Source organism: Manis pentadactyla, chromosome 13 (genome assembly GCF_030020395.1).
Source record: "Manis pentadactyla isolate mManPen7 chromosome 13, mManPen7.hap1, whole genome shotgun sequence".
NCBI classification, from domain to species: domain Eukaryota; kingdom Metazoa; phylum Chordata; class Mammalia; order Pholidota; family Manidae; genus Manis; species Manis pentadactyla.
In genome coordinates this window covers 70,578,561-70,598,440 of record NC_080031.1, presented here as the reverse complement: position 1 = coordinate 70,598,440, position 19,880 = coordinate 70,578,561, and the positions used below count along the sequence as shown (strand labels likewise).

The following is a 19,880-nucleotide window of genomic DNA, read 5'->3' as shown; positions in this document are numbered from 1 at the left end:
TGTTAAAATTGTGAAGCCACTTTCCATGTATGTACTTAAAGTCTTACATATGATAAATTACAATAAACAAATTACAACATTGCAGGACACACTCTTGGCTGTTTATGTCAAAAAGCAGAGAGAGAGAAATTTGGTTTCTCAGTAGAAAATGGAATTAAAAGCATGTGGAAGTGTCTTCTTCTGGCCTTCCAGGTAGTCCTCATGCCAGTAACTATTGTACTTGTCCAAATGGGTCCAGGACAAGGATCGCTCTGGCCATGCTCTCCTAACTGTACAATTTCCCTCTTCCTGAAATGCCAACAGAGAAGCCTGTGGACTCTACAGGCATTGTGTGTGCACCATTATGCTGTTCTTCCGGGGAACCACAGTTTTTAAACAACCAGGTCCTTCCAGGGTTGTATGTATTAAATATATTATGTATATTATTAGTATGTAAACTTTATTATATAAAAAGTTTATATATATGGAATTATTTTATATAGTCAATATATTATTGGTAATATAGTCTCAATGACAGACTCACACAGGACAGACACCTGCATTGCCACTAATCCAGATAGTGGCGAGTTTCTCAGGATTGTGGCGCCACTCTTGAGCACTGGCAAGGGGACGAGGGTGACCCTAAACAGACAGACAACCCTAAACAGACAGAAGAGGACTTGCTTCCTCACACTTTGGTCTGGGCAGCGTTGGGCAAGCAGTCATACCCTGGAGTAGGAGTGTGGCCCTCGTGGCTTTGCTGAGCAAACTTCTCCAGTCTTCTCTCCTGGGAAAGAGATCTCTTAAAAACCATTTGAAGCTTTCCAAAGGGCAAAAGCCAGATGGTCGTGAGCCTGTGTTACCACAAATGCTTCCACTCTCCCTGATTTCATTTCGGAAATAAGGAAGGAAAGAGGCAGTCACCACCTCTGGCTTGCCTGTGCCTCATCCGGGAGCTCCTCCCCTCTCCCAATTAAGAAAGACGCTGAAAGTACCGTTAATAGGGCTGCAGGGCAGCTGGTGTATATTCATGTTGTGGAATTAAAGAGCCCTCATTTCAGACTCGTCTCCTCCATCCACCACCCACACCAGAGCAAAGACATTCTGGGCACAGCCCGGTGCCCTTCACTGCTGGGCGAAGTGCCCGAGGGTGGGCGAGCTCGGGGTGCGCAGGGAGGTCGGGCCGTCCACTCGCTGCCAACGCAGCGTCCCAACTCTGCCAAGGGCTTCGGAAGCAAGAGTTTCCCAGGACTGTGCCCACGTCCCGTCTCCGCCTCCCCGAGCCTCGTTTCCCGGTTGAGGCTGGAACTCTGGATGATTGGGGGCCAGTGAGGCGGCAGAGGTCGACGCGTGGATCACGGTGAGGGGCGACTGGGTTCCCGGGGGCGAGGCGGCGAAGCCGGGTGGCGGTGCGCTGAGAAAGGGGGAAGCGAGAGCAAAAGTGGGAGGGAGGAGAGGAGACCCAGCTGGGGGGCAGCAACGGCGGCGGAGGTAGCAGCGGAAGGTGACGAGGCCGGCAGGTTGGCGCACCGGGACGGCGGGCGGGGGCGCCGCGGGGACCCGGCGGAGTCGCTGTCAGTCAGGCCGAGGGGCCCCCGCGCCGGCCGGGGCGCGGCGAGCGGGAGGGCGCGGCGGCCCCGAGCCCAGGCAGGGCGGCCGCGCCCCCGTGCCCGGCCCTGCGCCCGCGCCGCGCTCCGCGCCCCCCGGCCCGGCTCCCGGCGCGGCTGGCGGGGCGCCCCCTCCCGCGCGCGCCCGATGTGGGGCCAGGGGAGCGGCGCCGGCGGCCCGGCCGCATTGTGACGTAGCGGGGCCGCGGCAGCGCCTCCGCCGCCCGCGCGCCCGCTCGTGCTGCGGCCGTTCCTGCTCCCGCGGCCGCCGGCCGGCCGGCAGTCGGCCCACGTCCCGCAGGCGCGCCTGGCGCCCCGGGTGAGTCCAGGTCCCGCGCGGGTTGCGCGGGGAGGCGGGGGCGGCGGCGCGGCTGAGCCTTTCCAAGTTCGCGCCGGGCGACCCAGGCGGGTTGTCCCCCCAGCTCCGCCAGCTCGGACCCCTTTGTGCCGCGCGTCCCCGCTGCTCGGGCAGCGGCGGCGCCCTGCTGACGGGGTTTGGGGAGGGGTCTCTATAGTAACGGCGGCCGCGGCTGCCGAGCCGCCGCTCTGCTCTGGGGAAGCGGAGCAGCCCCTGCCTGGGTTTGCAAACGGTTGTGCTTTTCGTTTGTGCGCTTCGTGTGCTTATTCTCGCTGCCACCTCACATTGTACGGGAGGCAGGGATGGGCAGTGCCCCGGCTCCCCAGAGCTGAGATAACGGGGGCGAAGAAATAGAGCGCCAGTCCCAAACAGCCGTCCTAGTAATGACCGCGAGACAGGCACGCCTGCGGTTGCTGGCGCCCAGGGGAGCCCCTGGCTCCTGGCACCGCGGCTCCCGGCTGCCCAGCCCCGGCCCCCGCCGCCTGGCCCTGCGCTGTCCTGCGTCCCGGGCTCTCCGCGGCGGGGTGAGCCGGGAATGTGCCTCTCCCGGCCTTGCCTCGCGGCGATGACTTTCATCTGCAGGTGGTAAGTGAGACGAACTGGTATTTTTGCTATTGTCAAATGCCACGTTTTGTTTATTTCATTTTTACGAAAAGAAAAGAGGGAAGATTATGAGCCATTACTGGCAGCCATACAGTTTCCACAGGAAATACTAGCATTCTTTGAGGAACACGCTACTGCTTGCAGCGAAGAAAGTCTTTCGGAAACAAAAAGGCTACAGCATTGTTGCTCATTTTCAATGGACCGCTAGGAGGGGGGAACGTGTTTTTTCCTGTGGGAACGTTGCTTTCCTTGGGAAAGTTAATTACGGAAGCATTACTGTTGGTGTCCGTTTTTTACTCCCTGGCGGCTGGGGCCCCCCTTCTCTTGACGATTACTGACATGTGCCCATCAAAGAGCCCAGAGGCGGCGGTGGAGAACCAATGCAGGACGGGCTCTCCACACACCACGTGCTGTGGAGCCCGGCCAGGGCTAGTATGCAAAATGAAATAAGGGCTGTCTGGGGAGGTTTCTGAGGATTGCACGTGTGGAAACTATGTCAGTTAGCCAAGGTGTCACTCTAAACACGTAATTTTCAAGCACCACGTTCCTTGCTGAATCTGCAGGAAGGCAAAAGCCTATTTCTCTCATTATGGAGCAGACATCCCAGTTGGGAATGGCCTGACATCTGTGTTTCATGCATACATATTGACATTTTAAACGGCAAAGAGAGCAAGGTAGAGGAAAGCAGTATGCTAACAATCACATCTAGGAGAGAATGTCTGTTGGCTATTTCTGATGTATTTCAATGTTAAATTACATTCAGCATGATCAGAGTATAAGGAAACACATTTAAGGTGTCCTTAAAACTATTTGAAAAAGGTGTGACACTTTGTTACCATTCTCTGAAGTCTCTCCAGAAGGCGGTATTAACTGAAGATTACCCATAACCATGTAGGAGTTCCCAGGTCTAGAGTCGAAAAGAAAAAAATGGTGCTTGTATTAAGGATCATTGGACATCTTGGAAATAAAAGGTGAAAAATACAGTATATTATTCAAAATAATGTTATTTTTATTATAAACTTCATTTTCTCCACAGCAAGCATTTCATGATGAAAGGTTACAGGATAGTAGATTTGATGTGCTGTGTTTATTGATTTGATATTTACCATGTGTTGATGTCCACAAGGAAATTACTAAAGCAGATGAATTTATCTGTTCGTGTCACAGCTTTGCTAATTGCTGGCTGTTGTTCTGGCACAGGTGTACAGTGGAAAAGCAGAACAGAGGCCAAGAAACTTGGTCCGTGCTGTGTTTTTGGAAGGAATCGCAGCAGCACTTTACTCCTCTTAAGAGGGAAACCCAAACATCGAATACAAACAAATGATCTTTGATATTATCAGAGAAAGCCTGGAGCTGTTTTTCTTGCCAGATTTAAGGCATTTCTTGTCAAAAGAGGAAATCTCCCAAGAAGCAGGTGCATCATTACAAGAAACACAAGGGAGTTTCTCTTTTAAATGCAAAATCTAATTGAACAGCAACAAGAGAATCGGTGACATTCTTAGAACACAAGCCGTATTTTTGGCAGTCTGTCAGGTTATGGTTGCAAACCACGTAGGAGAAATATGTGTCTTGGGAGAAAAATAATATCCTGGAGAAAATCAAACAGTTGCTTCTGTGAAATTAACCCATGTGTATTTCTTTCCTAGTTTTCCTTTGATTGATAGTAATTCACTTACAAGGAGTAATTTACTGAAAATGAATCAATAAACTGGTTACTAATATGCATACTATGCATGATTTTTCATCCTATGTAGGTGAGCTCACTGGATTTTATATTTTATGGTTGGCATCTTACAAGCTCTTTTTTTAAGCTTTTAAAATTGATGATCAAACTGTGTGTTGCAATGATGAACGTTAATTGATATGCCTGATGGCTGGCCCTGGAAAAGTACTGATGGATTGGTAGTTATTGAGGATTCATTTTGTGGGATATAAAAATAGAAAATGAGGGATATAAAAATATAAATTGCACAGTCTTCACAAGGAACTTAGAAGGGAGGAAATAGGACACATGAAAAAATAAATAACAATAGAAAACACAAAAGAGTTTATTTTATGATGAGTGCCCAAGACACAAAATAGTGTTTGAAAAGGAATTCCACAGAGGAAGTGGCCAAATCTGGTTAGATGTTTTATCAGTTACCCACTACTGCCTACAAATCACCCCAAAATGTAGTTGCTGAAAACGGGTCTTAAAGCTCAGGATTCTGTGGTCGTGGTCGGCATTCCAGCTGGATTCAGTGAGGTGGTTCTGCTGACCTGCACTGGGTCCCCTCAGGCATCTTCAGTCAGCTGGTAGGTTGGCTGGTGGCAGGAGACTCTAGAATGGCCTCCCTTAGTGTGGCCGATAGCAGGCTGTTGGCCAGGTGACTGGGACACGTGCCTCCTATTCTCCAACCGATTAGCCGGGACTTCTTCACATAATGGTCAGTGTTCCAAAAGCAGCCAAAAAGCAAATTCCAATTACAAGCAAGTTTAAGCCTCTCCTTGTTTTACACTTGCTACTCTCCCATTGGCCAAACTAAAGCACAGGTTCACCCCAGATTCAAGGAACATAAAGACTCTATGCATGATGAGAGAGAGCTACAAAATGTTGTGGTCTTTTATTTTTTACAGTACAACATGTTTGAGGACCCTTGTTCTAGCAGATGTTTTCTGCTAAGGAAGAGCATATTGTAAGATAGGAGAGGTAGGTGAATCCTGCTTAGAGACAGCCTAGAATTTAGGTTAGGGAATTGCCCCACAAATCAGGGTCCTGCAGTCTTTGCTCTGTAAACCATGGGTAGAAGAGGAGTGACCCAAGGATACTGTGGGAGTTCCTATGGCTAGGATCCTCACCTTACCCCAAACTACTTGATGATTTAGCCTGCTGCTAGGCTACTCCTTCCACACCCATAGGCAATGAGCTATTACTGACTAAGTCACTATATAGAGAGCTCTGCCCAGTGCTCTGGGTGGAGGCAGAGACAAAGGTGGGTTACAAACCTGCAGACTCCTGGATGCAGACGTGATTCCAGTGCTCGACCTACCACCAGGAGAATAAAGCAGGGTATGAACCCTTTAACCCCAAGAACGTTCCATTGTCATTTCTCAGTCTCACTGAATGATAGTGAACCTTCCCAGGGCTGAAACCCTCAGGCAAGACAGGCGCTAAAATTTCAGCCATATCAGTGATACTGGGGTTCTTGTTCACAAAGCCAAAGAATGAGCTTCACAAACACTCAAGGTAGGAGAGCAAGGTAGAGGTTTTTATTTAGAGATAAAGTGAAAGAACAGAGCTCCCGGCTCACGCCAGGAGGGGACAAGAGAGCCCGTGGTGGTGCCTTATCTAGTGGTTTTATGGGCAGTTGAGGATTTTTAGGAAAGGGGGTAAAGGGCTAGGGGTGCAGGTTTGTTGTAAGACTGCCTGCCCTGCCCCCAGGGTGGGCTGGGTTGTTGTCTGTTTGCTAGAGAGTGTTAAGTATCTTACTTCTCGATTTCTTGGGCTGTTTATAGTTGGGATTGCTTACCAAATTAGTCTTTTGCTTAGGTTGCAAATTACTTGATTAGGATTAGAGAAGGAAAACCAGCACATAGGTAGTTAAAAATAAGCTGGGCCTTTTAGCAGGCTAAGCAAATTTTACAGTGTCATGATCTAATTGATACAGTGAAGTCATGAGTTATGCTGAGGTACCCTTCTTTATTTGTGGAAGACTCAAACACTCCAGGCCAAGTTGCTCCTTGCCTTTTGGGCTTTAACTGATCTCACTGAAGATGCCTATATTCCTAGTCTGGTATCTTTACGCTAGAGAATTAGTGTGACTCTGTCTTTGCTTAATGCTTAACACAGAGTTTCAATAGGGGCTTCTTTATACATTGTTACATTATTTTGGTTGTAATTATTTTGCTTTGCATTTTTTCCTGAGGCCCTCACCCTACTCTGCCTAAACCCAAGGTCCTGTCCATCAGGCTAATTTGGAGACAGTAGGCCAGTGGCAAGAGTGAGCAGGCCATTGCTGAGACGTGAGGAAGACTGACAAGTGGGGGTGGGGTGCAGAGAAAAATGGAATGGAAGGGATCCATCTGGGTGATCCCCTATTTAGAATTAGGTGACTGATTGTAGGGGGTTAGTGAAAGCCTAGAGTCAGTATCATTCTGAGATTTAAAAAAGCTTGAGTGACTGAGAGAATGATCATGCTGTTGTGAGAAATAGAGAAATCGATAAGTGATTTATTTTGGGGGAGGAGAAAAGTTCAGTTCTGGAAAGGTTGATTAAAAGAGATAAATTGAATGTAATAAAGTACTTTATAAGCCACAGAGTATGCTATGCCTGTTAGCTATTGCTTAGTGTCTAAATGGCAGTGAGATGCATATAGTGAAGTTTCTCTCATTGTAAAGAAACAAGGAAACAAAATGAAATATGGAAGCCATCCTAGATGTCAAAGGGAAGTCAGATGAAGCACTGTGAGGATAGAAGCAGAATTACTGGGGCAGAGGCAGGAACTGAGGGTTTTGCTTCCTGAGGCACAGCTGGAGATCTGCCCTTGGACTTGGCATATCAGGAAAAGAGAACACTGTTGGTCTACCTGGAGGCTCAAGCCCCCTGCTGAGCCAGGAGCATTGATTGACAGCTCCCCTAAGACAGCACACAATGTAGAATAGGTATCTGCTTCCTTGAAGGATGCGGGAGCACTGCCCTCAGGAGTGGGAGTGGACACAAGGGGCAAAACTGATGAATGCCCTGCAGAGAGGGACCCTTGGTTTATTTAGGCCCGACCACAGGAAAGTAGACAAGGCAGGAGTGGACAGTGCAGGTGTCTTTACGTAGAGATGCAGGTACATTCATCGCTACTGCACCCACATTAGTAGTGGGGTTTTCTTAGGGCAGGAGAATGAAGAAGGAGGGTACCCAGCACAAGGCGACACTCAGGCTCCCCCATAAATGTCAGCATATGTTTTATTAGACTGGAGAGGAATTTGAAACACCTTCTGTTCTTTCACCCAAGGGCTCAACCAAGGTGCTGCTCCGCCAGCCTTGTTTTATTGATGGCTGGTCTGAAATTCAGGTGGTGTCCTAACCGTGGAGTGCAGCTGTTGGGCCAGACAGAAACACCTGGCCTCGCTAACGCCACACAATTAGTCTGCACAGCATACACAGCTGCTTGTTATGGAAGGGCCTTGGGTGGACCAGCTCAAACTCAAGCACAGGCTTTTATAGTTTCCATTGCGCAAGTCTGCGAACCCTTAAGATATTCAATGAATGTTAACTTAATGAGTGCATCTGCCATTATCTGGTGCAGTCTGGCCTGGCTTTTCATTATTTATGGTGGAATTTGGCTATAAAGTTCCTAAATGCCTTTTGTAGACTTAAATGTTTTAAAGTGCTATTGTCAGAGTAATGGAGGTTTTTATAATCTGTCACAAAAATAGGCTTTTTCTTTTTTGAAGCAGTTTTCTTTACTTCTTGTGTTTCTCAGGACCCTTGGCTGCAGGTCACAGAAGCCCAGTTTATACTTGCTCATGTATTACTGGCTCTTGTATTAGAAAAGGTCCGAAAGGATCCAAATTCCCATGGCCAGGGATTTGGGAAGCACCACTTGGCTCAGCCTTGAAGATGTGCCCAGTCCTGGAAACTTTGGGAATGGGAGGGCGGTCTGTGTGAGGAGCATGTGTGTGTGGAGTAGGGGGTGTCAGAGGGGCTTGAGAGGGTGGTCAGCAAAACCCTCCAAGACCAAATAACCTGGGAGCTGAGAAGGGGTGGGTTTTAAATGGAAAATACTGGAAAGATGAGAGCGTAGATGCTGTGCAAGCAGAAAGAGCAGATATATCTACTCTTGTGTCTGTTTTCCCTGGAGGACATAATTCTCCTCTTGCTACATCCCCAAGCTGTAAACGAGGGGACGATCCTGACCCTGACTTTCTTCCTTTCCTCCTCCACCTAATCAGTCAGCAGGACCCCTGCTCCCTCTCACAGTCTTACTCTTTTCCTTCTTTAGTTGAGGACCCCCTGTTTCTCTCTTCATGAATCCCCTTTAAAAATGCTGCCTCCACTCTCTCCGCTTGTAGTCAGGAGTGCTCTTTCCAAAGAACAAGTAGATAAAATCAAATCGTGTAACTCCCTGCTAAGAACAAGTCAAAACCTCACAGCCCTGGGGGAAGAGACAAGGCTCAGGAGCATGAATTCCAAGGTTCCCGATGTGGGGGCTGCCTCATCCTGTGGATGCAGCAGGAGGCTGGGAGGGAGGGTGTCAGCACAGGCTTCTAGCTGCCCACGTTATCCCTGGGCTCTGGTGACCTATACAGCTTTAAGGCCCCCAGATGCTCCAGGTTCTCTCATTTTCATGCTCTTGCATGACCTGTCTTCTCTGTGGAATACCATTTCTCATTTCTTGACCTGGTGAACATACGCTCCTCCTTCCAGATGCAACCCAAGCATTGTTCTTTCAAGAAGCCTTTGCTGAACACCCACTCCTGCCCAGCCCCTGCCTCATTCTTCACCCTGGGGTGGCCATGGGGGCACTTGGATCTCTCTCCTGCTGGGTTGACTGTCTAGAGCACTGCACAATGCTTTCTCGGCTCTTTGTGTTCTGCTCACAGTATATATTCTCAATTACCTTTAAGTGAAGCAGGAGAAATGTGTGCTGAATCCTCAGTCTTCAGTGTTTAAGGTGAATTTGTTTAGGTTCATTCTATTTCCTTTCACTTGATTCTCATATTTGCATCTCAGAATGCTGGCCGTTAAGATAGGTTCTCTGTGAAGCGGCTGCTCTTACTTATCAGCAGTCTTCCCAGTTGCTTTTGTGCTCCTTCCCTACTTGGTCACTAACAGCTACCTCAAGAAACAATAGGCTGCAAAACATCAGCCACCCAAAGTCAATCTTGAAGCTGGAATCTACGGCTCAGAGGCTGAGGAATACTTTTTTTCCTACCAGGAAAGAGGATATTTCGTAGTTAATATTTATGAGGCACTTACTCTGTGTTGGGTGCTTCCCAGAAGACTTGCAATTATTTTCTTATTTAATCCTCTCAGCAGCCCCAGGAAGGAGGTATTACCATTATCATCCTTCTTCTACATGCGAGGAAATGAAGATATAGAAAGTAGAAGTGGCTTGCTTGCCGCTAAGCTCCTCTGCCTGGAGATTGCTGAGCTCCAGACACTCATCCAGGTTATTGAGTAGAATCCATCGTATGTTGGGCTCTTCCAGTTCATCCATTATTTCTTTGTTGTTGTTCTAAAATGAAGTGGCCACCTCCTGAGAATGAAACATTCCAGCTGCCTCCCTCTGCCGTCAGTTATGACAGACAGACTATGGGAAAAGATACATTTTAAGAGCCCCAGTACTATAGTTGACTTCAAGGCAAATTTCTACCTTAGAAATTCCAGACATATTCCTACGATTCTGCTGTTGCCCCTTTTGGAGGTGGTACCACTGTGTGTAAAAACAGCCTTCTTGATCAGGCATAGATGAGGCTCAGTTCTAAGCACAGATGTATAAAAGGAGCTAAACACTTTGGAAGCCACAAAAACTTGATGGTTCTTCACCTGTTTTCAGTCTGAGTCTTTCAGGGTTCTAATGAAAACTGGGGATTCTTTTCTTAGAGAAAAATGATGTGCATGCACACACACAAACACACACACAGCATTTTATATTGGAGTTTACAGAGCAGTTTCTAGAATCTGTGGAAACCCATCTCTGGATTTCCTGGGGTTCTCTGGACTCCAGGTTAAAACCCTTGTCCAAAACCTGTAATCCATAAGAACGATAATAGTCACTGTCAAGTGTTTACCATCTACACCAGGTAGCCAATAATGGAGTGTTTACCATGTGCCTGTCCTTTTTGAAAAGCACATGACAGCTAACCCACACCCTGAGACACACATTGTGAGTTCCATTTCAAGCTGCAAAGAAGGAGGTTTGGAGAAGAAACTTACTCTGTCTCCCAGCTGCCAAGTAGTGAGAGTGGAGTAAACACAGATCGCAAATCTGCCTCGTGGTGACTTCACACTGCCTCCATGTTCCTTCATCTTGCCAAGCTGAGCACGAGACCTGCCAGGGAAATTCCAAGGCTTTGTTACCCTGACTTCCCTCAGCCTTCAACTTTGCTGTTGTAGAGCTGGCCTGGTGGTAAGAGCCTCCAGGAATGTGCAAACAGGGCCGGCAAGGTCTCAGCCCACACTCGTCATTCACCTGCCACACCTCCCACACGCAGAGTGGGTAGCATACGAGAGCCACTGCACTGTGTGACCATCCCTCGGTGAGGCCCTCACTCACTCCTGAGTGCAGGTTTCACACCTGGAAACTTTAATTCAGTGGACGCTCAACAGGCTGTGAATTCTCCCTTTGAACTCCTCCACAGACATGCATCTGGGCCTGCTGTACACTGGCCTCCGTACCCAGAGCTGCAGTCACAGCAGTGAGCACACAGGTGTGACTCCTGAGCCCATGACATTTCCATCTAGCTTATATCTAGCCAGGAAAGGGGCTACGAAGTAATTTAAAGTATGATGTTTTGTGAAAAAGGAGGTATACAGGGTGTATTCTACTTCAGTTTCTTTCTTTACAACTTCAAAACTAGACACAAATGTGACTATTTCTCAAGCCTTTTCCTCTCTTCCCCAGGATGTTCAGAGCATTTCAGGCTTGCAGAGACTTAGTAGATAAGAGGGACACGTAGACAGAGCAGTCCCCCTCTTTGCAGATGAGAAGGCTGAGTGGCCGAATGGCCGCAGGTGGGGTGAAAACGGCTGACTAGTTGGTTTGTCTCTGGTAAAGCATGGCTAACTCTAACCACAGGCCGCTTCTAGTTTATTTGTGGTGTGATTATTGTCATTGTTTTGGACTCTGTGTTGTGGTCTGTTTGCTGCAGATGAACCTGGCAGGCAGGGTACTACTCAGGAAGCAAGCCTGGCCAGCCTCTGTGCCCCCTTTGCAGCTCTGATAGGCTCCCCTCCGTGTTGTCATTTCTGGTTCCTCCACTCCTTCCCTCTGCTCACCTACCTGCCTGCGGGGGGCAGCCTCCCAGGTTTTCTCCCCACCTGTTGCCTTATGACTGCTTAGAATGAACCTGGCTGCTGGAAGTAATAGGATCTGTGAAGGTGAGCCACACAGGCAATTTCAAAATTTCAAGTACACAGAGTGCATTATGTTACAAAATATAAAAGGGAAACAGGTGAGGTTAATTCTAACAATGTATTTTACTTAACCCTACATATCCAAAAAGTTAGCATCTACATGTAATCAAGATTTTTAAAAAATCACTAACCAGATACATTTCCTTCTTGTTTTTCATACTCTTTGAAACTGGGTGTGTATTTTATTCTGAACTTGCAATGCTCAGGAGCCACATGTGGCATGGCTCCCCTAGTGGACTGCAGGCTTGGGCTGTGAGGAGGCCCCGGGAGTCCCACGGGCAACCACAGCCAACCATGCCTCCTGCTCCCTCGGCACTTAGCTTGCACTTGTGCTGTTGCTAAGTGTATGTGGCTGGCTGTACTCTCAGACCTGGGCTCCTGTGGTAGGGAATGTGTCTGTCATCTTTCTGTCCCCACTGAAGGGCACAATGTTTAGTGTGGCCACAGTTGGCATCCAGTGCACTGGGGATTCGTTATGGAATGACAGAACGTTGTTGGTAGGCCCAGGACCTGAGGGGATTCGTGCATGGCAGCTTCCCTCCCCAGCCTCCACTTCTACCCTTCAGTTTCTGGCTCTGCCTCTAGTGCCACAGTTGAGTCAGACTGAATGGACGGGAGGCCCCTACTGTGAAAGGGACATTCCAGCCTAGAACTGTACTCTGCTTCTCCTTCTGTATCTTTCTTAGCTGTGGGCTTCCCCTCTTCTAATACTGACGATTAGAGAACTTGCATGCAGTCCAATATGTGAAATCATAATGGCCTAAGTTAACAGGATAAAAACAAGCAAGACTGACCAAACACAGAAACAAAACCTCATCTACTCAAACAAGCCAGAAATGGCCAAATGATATTTAGAATATTAAATGCACAGTAAGGGACAACGTGTACCCAGGGACTGTTAAGAGTCATCATGATGAGTGTTCTCAGTTTCCCACGGTTTTAGAGTCATCACTGCTCCCTCTGAGAGAATGAGATTGCTATCCTGAGTACATTTGCCTTTGCATGTACAGTAGTTAAACTTTGCAAATGCTTCAGGCCAACTAATGTGCATGTGCTTATTTACTGTACCCCAATGATAAATGTCCCTTAAACTAATTCATACAACCAAGTCTCAAAGATTGGTATGTTCATAAAACCATACTAGCTACATATTCAAATAAACTCAAAGTTTGAAAATGGAAGAAAATATTAATGTTTGATCTGCCAAGTCATATAAACATTTTAAGAAGGGATTATTATCTCAGAAAAGAGTATGATTACCTCAGGCCCATGTAAAGGGTGCATAGAAATAGAAAGTAGAATTCAGCCTCACCTCTGTTTTACCACTGATTACCAGTTTCAACCTGGAAATCTCATTGACTTACTTGGGGTTTTGATTTCTCAGAGTGCATACAGGGAAAAGTAAATCCTGCTGTCACACTCTATGTAGGAGGAGGATGAATGAAGTCTAGAAAATGTTTTGAACAATCCCTCAAAAAAAATATTTGGAACAGTTTGAGGGCAAGGGAGCTTGCCAATATTTTTGCAAAGTAAATGCTAAAATGTTAGAAAAATCATAGCATATAGCATACAGTAGATAACTAAACACTAACCGTATTTAAGTTTGAAGATCTCTTCAGTAATAAGTCAAGGATGGTTCAAGACAGATGAAGCTTTGCATCTGTTGGCTCCAGTTCGGGGGATGCTGCTTTCATTTGAGTCTCTTAAAAAAAGGCCTCGTGTGCCTCCAGTAACTGTAATATACATCTTCCAACATGACGGCTCTGGTGTGCTGTGTTGGTGTAATTGAAAACCTATAAAAAGGCTGAGAGCTACTTTTGAATTGGCTCGGTGAACTTGGACTGGATTTGTCAAAGTGGTGAAAGGTTTAAAGGAATTTTCATAAATGAGGTCTCCAAGCTGTGTTTTAACCATAGAATTCTGATGAACTCCAAGGCCTCTGAACTCGGAGAATGGCGCCTCAAAGAGCCATCATAGCAAGATGGAAATAAATGATTCATTTTCATTCCTGGAGTTCTGCAGACATAAGCACACTTAGCCACTGATCACCATAATTTAGCAGTCCTGTCGTGCATTAAAACACAATTTAAAAGTCTAATCTTTAATTAAATGGAGTGCTGACAGATTAGCATGGTTACAAGTCTTGGGCACTGAATATAGCACAATGTTTACTCATGTTGCTAGGAAATAACAGAGCTCTTCAAAAGTTACAGATCGATTTGATAAGTAGAGGGATGGGAGCTTCTCCCAGTTAGGACTTGATAGTTTCTTCTCTACTTCTGTTTCATAATGTATGTAAATGGATTTCATGGAGCTGAAGTCCTGCACACTCAGAGCTTTCACTGGCACTGGAAAACACTGGTGTGTGCACCTAAGTAAATATTTGGAGGATATTTGGAAAAGGGATTTTACCTTAGGCTCTTGGATGAAATATGCATCAAGTATTTGGGTTTAAATGCAATGAATTTTTCTATTTGTTAGAATTATCGAGAAAATAGACTGTTCTTTAAAACATATATATCATGAGGTTAATTGATGGTTTTGCATTCTTGGGAATGCATTAGTGGGAAACTGTCCAATTAGTATAGAAATTTGATCCAGGTTGATGGTTTTCCAAAATCATTACAACTTGCATGTAGGAAATCAACTGTGCTATTCTTCCCCCCACCCCTTTCCCTCCCTTTGGCAAACTGCACCGCATGACACATTGTACAATAGTTTTTGAAAATGCAAAGCTAATGCTTGCACAGCATGAAAGGGAGTAGCTATGCCAGCTCACTCGCCTTGTCCCTGAAAAAGGACCAAAGATTTCTATGTGCTATTTCAGTTGGGATCAGGCATGAAAAGAGTGGCCTCCCCAAGCTCAAAAGCAGAACTGAGAAAAAAAATCACAGGGACTAATTCCTATTTATCTATTTGAGGAAGGCCCTTACACACGGGACTGGTATTTCAATGAAGAGGCCCTTTCTGAGAACTGGAAAAATTGCAGCATACTTGATTACCTTGAGGAACCCCGTCAGGGTGAGGATGGCTTGGCTTATTACAGGATTTTATCCTATATCCCAACTCAGAGCACCCTGGGGAGAAGTTGGAGAGGGTGCTGCTCCAGGATGTGTGCCCATGACCTTCCTTCGTAATCAACACACTTAATTTCCCTCTGGATAATTACTCATTCCCATAGAAAGTCAGTTGTTGATTTTGCCAAGAACTGTTTTCTCAATCTATGCCAGTACCTAGCACAGTTTCAGGTATATACTATATGATCAATGTATGTTAGCTGAATAAATGAATCCTTCAATATGACTTGCAAGTAAATATAAATAATTTAAGACCTAAGGCCTACTCCACTGCAGTAAATACATGTTAAAGGCTTGTCTTCTCAAAAGATACCATCATATTACCTGTGTGATTTATACTCAGAACATTTCTCTGAGGCAGACATACTGTCAACCAAGTGGGCACAGTGCCATGTGATGGAAGGTCTCACTGCTCAGCCACTAGTTGGAGTATGTGATAACATGTAAGAGGCTGAAGACCTGCTCTTATGGAACTTTTGATGCTTGAAGAGAGATTTGAAAATAATAAGGTGGAAAGGCAAGATAACAAAACTGGCACACAGATCACAGGCTTGTTGGGGTGTGAACACCCAACTACATGTTTATAAATAGGAGGCCGAATAATATCAGTTATGAACATGGACTGGAACCTCAGAGCAAACGTGGCTCGGTCTCTTACTATGTGACTGACTATGCATACTTAACCTCTTGATATTTGAATATTCTTTCTTCCTGCACTAACAAATATTTATTGATTACCTCACCTATTCAAGGGAAGATTTGGATGCTTGGGGTAAAATGAGAACCGTGGATATCAGATCTTCTCTTTTCCTTTCTGCACCTGCTCTACGTGGTGAGATGTTTGGACTGAATCAGGAGACTCCTTTGTTTTCTAGCTTCTGGTTGGGTTTAGCCAATGGGAGGAATCAGCCAGACTAGCAAGCAGGTGGCAAGAGAGAGTTGGAGCTGGCTTCCACAGACTTCCTGAGTTCCCTCCTTACGAGGGCACCTCTGGCTTCTGTAGGTCACCATCCCCCTAAAGCTGCTTCTGGATCCTGGTAACTGTGCCTTCCCTCAGACACCCCATGCCAGTGGCTGGCCCCCTTAGCCTTTGTGGCTCATTGCACATCTCTTACAGTTCCTCCAAACCCTGCCTGCACCTTTGCACATGGTCTCTTTATTAAGCTACCCTCAAATTGCTTTTGAGCATGCCACCCATTTCCCGTTGGGAATGTAACACATAATTACCTGTTCTAGAGGCGATTGTTAAGAATAACATGGTTTGGGTAGAATTTAAAGCAATGATTGGCTTCTAAGTACTCATCAAGGTTGAGTAGTATCATCATCATCATTAGTTTTTCTTTTTCACAAAGTATTGGTTTTGCCAAATTAACTGTTGCTGCATTGTGTTAAAGGTGAGAACAAAACAGCTATCATCTTGCAGGTATCAAAAAGGGGAAAAGTGAGACACAGGCAAGGGCCAGTGCCTCAGCAGCAGAATTGAAAAGCGAATTAAATATTTTGACCTTGTTTCTCTGCATAGGGTACACAGCCACGACATGTCTGGAAACAAAAGTTGCAACTTAAAAGTATTTAATACGTGAAAACATAACCTACTTGGGATAATTGGGTATGCCTAATGTAATAAGTCCTATTCATGACCACTGAGCAATAATTGTGTTGAATCATGGATGACTCGGTGTCTTCAACTTAATTATGATGAGCGCTGGGGTTAAGCATTCTCACATGTATACCCTCTTGGTAGTCTCGTGACAGATAATCCTTGGCTTTGAATTTCTTGTAGGGTCTGAAGTGTAGAGCTTTTTATCTATAGTCAAAGCTAGATAGGAGACCAGCATTATGATACTTGTATGGTAGATTTTCTGTACCTACACATTTTTCTGACTTCTTAGAGTTCTCTTTCTTGAGCCACATAAAATAGGTCACTCTGTGATATTTAGAATCATCTCATCTATTACTTATAGTATATTCATTAAACTGTCAAGAATGAAAACTAACAGATTCCCTGAAGAAGTAGTGGTCAGTTTGAAAAACAAAATATCTTCCAGCTTCTTCTCATTTGATAATAAATTTGTCATAGTTGTTGAAATTTCAGGCCATGTGAAAGTATCTTTCAATGTCTTGGAAAAAATTGTATGGGTATTTTCTTAACAAAGAAAGAAAACATTTTTCAGAAATGTCTCTTTTTTACAATTAAGTAGAGTCCAGGGAGGAATAGCAATTTGATAGGGCTTTTGATGTCAGTCCCAATAAGGATTTATATATATGTCCCTTCTGGTCAAGGAGCTGAGTAGGCAAAACAAATTCCCTGTTGTCAGAGGAGCTCTGGTGCTTCTAGAAGGAATGATTGCCTTTTGAACATGTAGATTTCTTTCTAGTTAGCATTTTCTTTAAAGTCAACCCCAGGTGAGGCTCCTGCATTCTTTATAAAGTATATGCTTCTCATATATTGGCACTTAATACATTAAACCTTTCTCATCTACCTACCTATCTACCTACCTGTCTGTCTCTGAACTGTACTTTCTGGAGAAGCTGTTACATCAAAGTGCCATAATCATCAGCCAGTTGATCCTTCTGAAGCCTCCTATTGCTTCATTCCAGCCCTTTTTACTTCTGTGTAGATTTCATCTCTTCCAATTTATTTTTGCCCTGTGTAAAATATGTGGCATTTTCACTGAGAGAAAACAGTGTACTCATACAATTACTATACTAAATGATTACACTGTTTTCACCACATCAGTAGTGTCAACCTGAGTACTAGTGAATTGAGAATAAAATAAAATTCTTAATGGATCATACCAAAAATATCACATTGCTATGCCTGAGAACCTTCTGTGGTGGCTTGCCAAAAAGAAGTAGTTATAGGTTCTTTAAAGGAGAGTAACTGATGGTATTTGCAGAAGGAGGATACATTACTTATTGCAGTCATTCTGTAAACATGCTTTGATACCTTTCCTTGTGTAGATATAGTTTTTTCCTTCTTTAAACTTTCCATCTAGAGGCAGAGAAAGAAATTGTATATCAATAGTGGAGGTGTGGACCAAGTGCTACAGAGAAAGGAGGGAGGGAGGGGCAGTGAGCTCCACCTGGAATGTGGGGGGATGGTGGTCAGATCATCAAGGGCTTCATGGGAAAAGTGACATTAGATTTAGAGTTCAAGGCCAAGTGGGTGTTCAACCAGGCAGAACATTTAAGACAGACTTGGGGAATTGTTAAGTATATCATCTGTGATTTGACAGTAAAACATATGGTGTGGAGTGGCAGGAGTCAATGTTAGAAGGGTAACTGAAGCCAAATCCTGATCTGTTTCCCACTACAAAAAAAGTGAACTTAAATATCTTTTTCAATGAGTGAGATTAATAAATAATCCTACATGGACTCTTGTATTATCCACTCTCAAGACTTATCCTGCCACCTGTGCTGGGGACTTCCAAAATGCTTATGTCTAGCCCTGGGCTACAGATCCCCTCTGCCTTCTGATCATTTGCATTTAGAGGTTTCATCAGCTCTCACATAGATGCACCCCCAAAGTAAATTCATCACCTTTCTCTCAAAATCTTGGCTCTGTTCCAATTTCCTAGTTATGTGCATGGTCTCAGCTTTTAAGGAAATTATCCATAAAACTCCCTCCTCTTGAACCCCCCAATATCTCCCAATGTACAAATGCTCTTACAAATCTTGCCTCGTTTATTCAGTCGCTCTCCACATTATTGTCTGCTTTCCACCCTCATTCCTAGCATCTTTTTCCAGGTCGGCAGCATTTATCCCTTTGATACCACAGTGACTTCTTAACTCAGTTCTACCCCTTTTGATCAGTTCCTACATTATTACCAAGTCAGTCTTTCTAAAACTGGTTGTCAACAAAGTGCTAGTAAATTTTCAGGAGCTTCTCATTGCCTATGGATAAAATCTAAAATCCTTAGCATGATATACAAGCCCTTATGATTTTGGTCCTGCCAACCAGTCCAGCCTACTGGGTCCCATGGCCAATTGCCTGCCCTTTTCCAAGCTTATTAAATGATGTGAAGCTTCCTGTAATTTGCAGTCCATAAGTGAGAATTTCCTGGTCCCAGACTTCTTTCCCAGTCAGCTCATTCCTCCGGACTTCTACCGCCACCCAAGTTGGGGAGAGGTGTTTCCACCACGGATAGATGGTTTAGTTTCCTTCCTGTCCACCAGACTTAAGGCTTCTCAATGCCAGGCACCATGTCTCATTCATATCTGCCATATTCCCGTACTTCATGTCATGTCTGGCACATAGTTGTGGCAAGAGTAGTGTTCACAAAGCACTTAATACAGACCAGGCAAGGTGCTAATTTATTTACATACATTATCTCCTTTAAAAGGAAAAACAATCAAGCCATGCTTTTGAGAGAGAATGTGGCAGAAAATGGAGATTGGGTAAAAGGTTTGTTACAAGGAGTCTAATTGAGATAGTATCTTAGCAAGACAAGTGGGAATTTGAAAGAGAGCTATGTTAGGGGAGAAGCTGTAGCAATCAAGTGGAGAGAATTTATTGGAGTGATTCCTAGAGCTGTTGAATGGATGGACATGGGTGGAAGGAAGGATAGATGAATGGATGAATAGGTAGAGAGCCCAAAATCAGAAGCGTGAGGATTAACAATAGAAGGTAATGGTTAAAAGGGTGGCCCCTGGAGTCAGAGCACCTGCTTTGAATTCTTGCTCCTCCCTGTACCAGTTGAAAGGCCCTGGGCAAATTACTTAACCCCTGAAAGGGAGGTGCCTTCTTTGTTGGGGCGTTTTACCAGTTAAGTGGAAGATGGAAAAGCTTGTGCTATTGTGTTGGCATGGGAAGTGGCAAGCACTCACTGAGGTGTGGACTTACCTACCTGGGCGGGCTCCTTCCTAGCAACGGTGGGCAGGAGGCAGGGGCTGCTTTCCCCTGGCTTTCCTTATGCCTGTAGATGTGTTATAATGGGAAAGATTTTGCCCGTTTGATTTTCACAATGACAATTTTGTACACTAAAATCCACTTCAAGGAACTTTGTGTTTATGAGGGTCTAGCCCAATTGCATTTGGTTTTCCCACTGATTCCTGGAAAGAGTTAGTAAGGTGAACAAATGTTAGCCGTGAACAATCACTTAATGCACGCAGTGTATGAAAATACCATCCCTGCTTAATAG

The 19,880-nt window shown here is 45.3% G+C and overlaps 1 protein-coding gene across 4 annotated transcripts in view; it reads left to right on the top strand.

Moving 5' to 3' along the window:
- Window positions 1-961: 961 nt before the first annotated feature.
- Window positions 962-19,880, top strand: part of SNCAIP (synuclein alpha interacting protein) — a 143,265-nt gene continuing 124,346 nt past the window's right edge. The window contains exon 1 of one of the 4 annotated variants that reach the window (XM_036903144.2): window positions 962-1,339. The gene's annotated coding sequence lies outside the window, so the exon portion shown is untranslated. Of the gene's footprint in view, window positions 1,340-1,793; window positions 1,906-2,346; window positions 2,530-19,880 lie in introns of those variants that run through there. The other 3 variants (XM_057490345.1, XM_036903142.2, XM_036903145.2) reach the window with 3 other exon arrangements.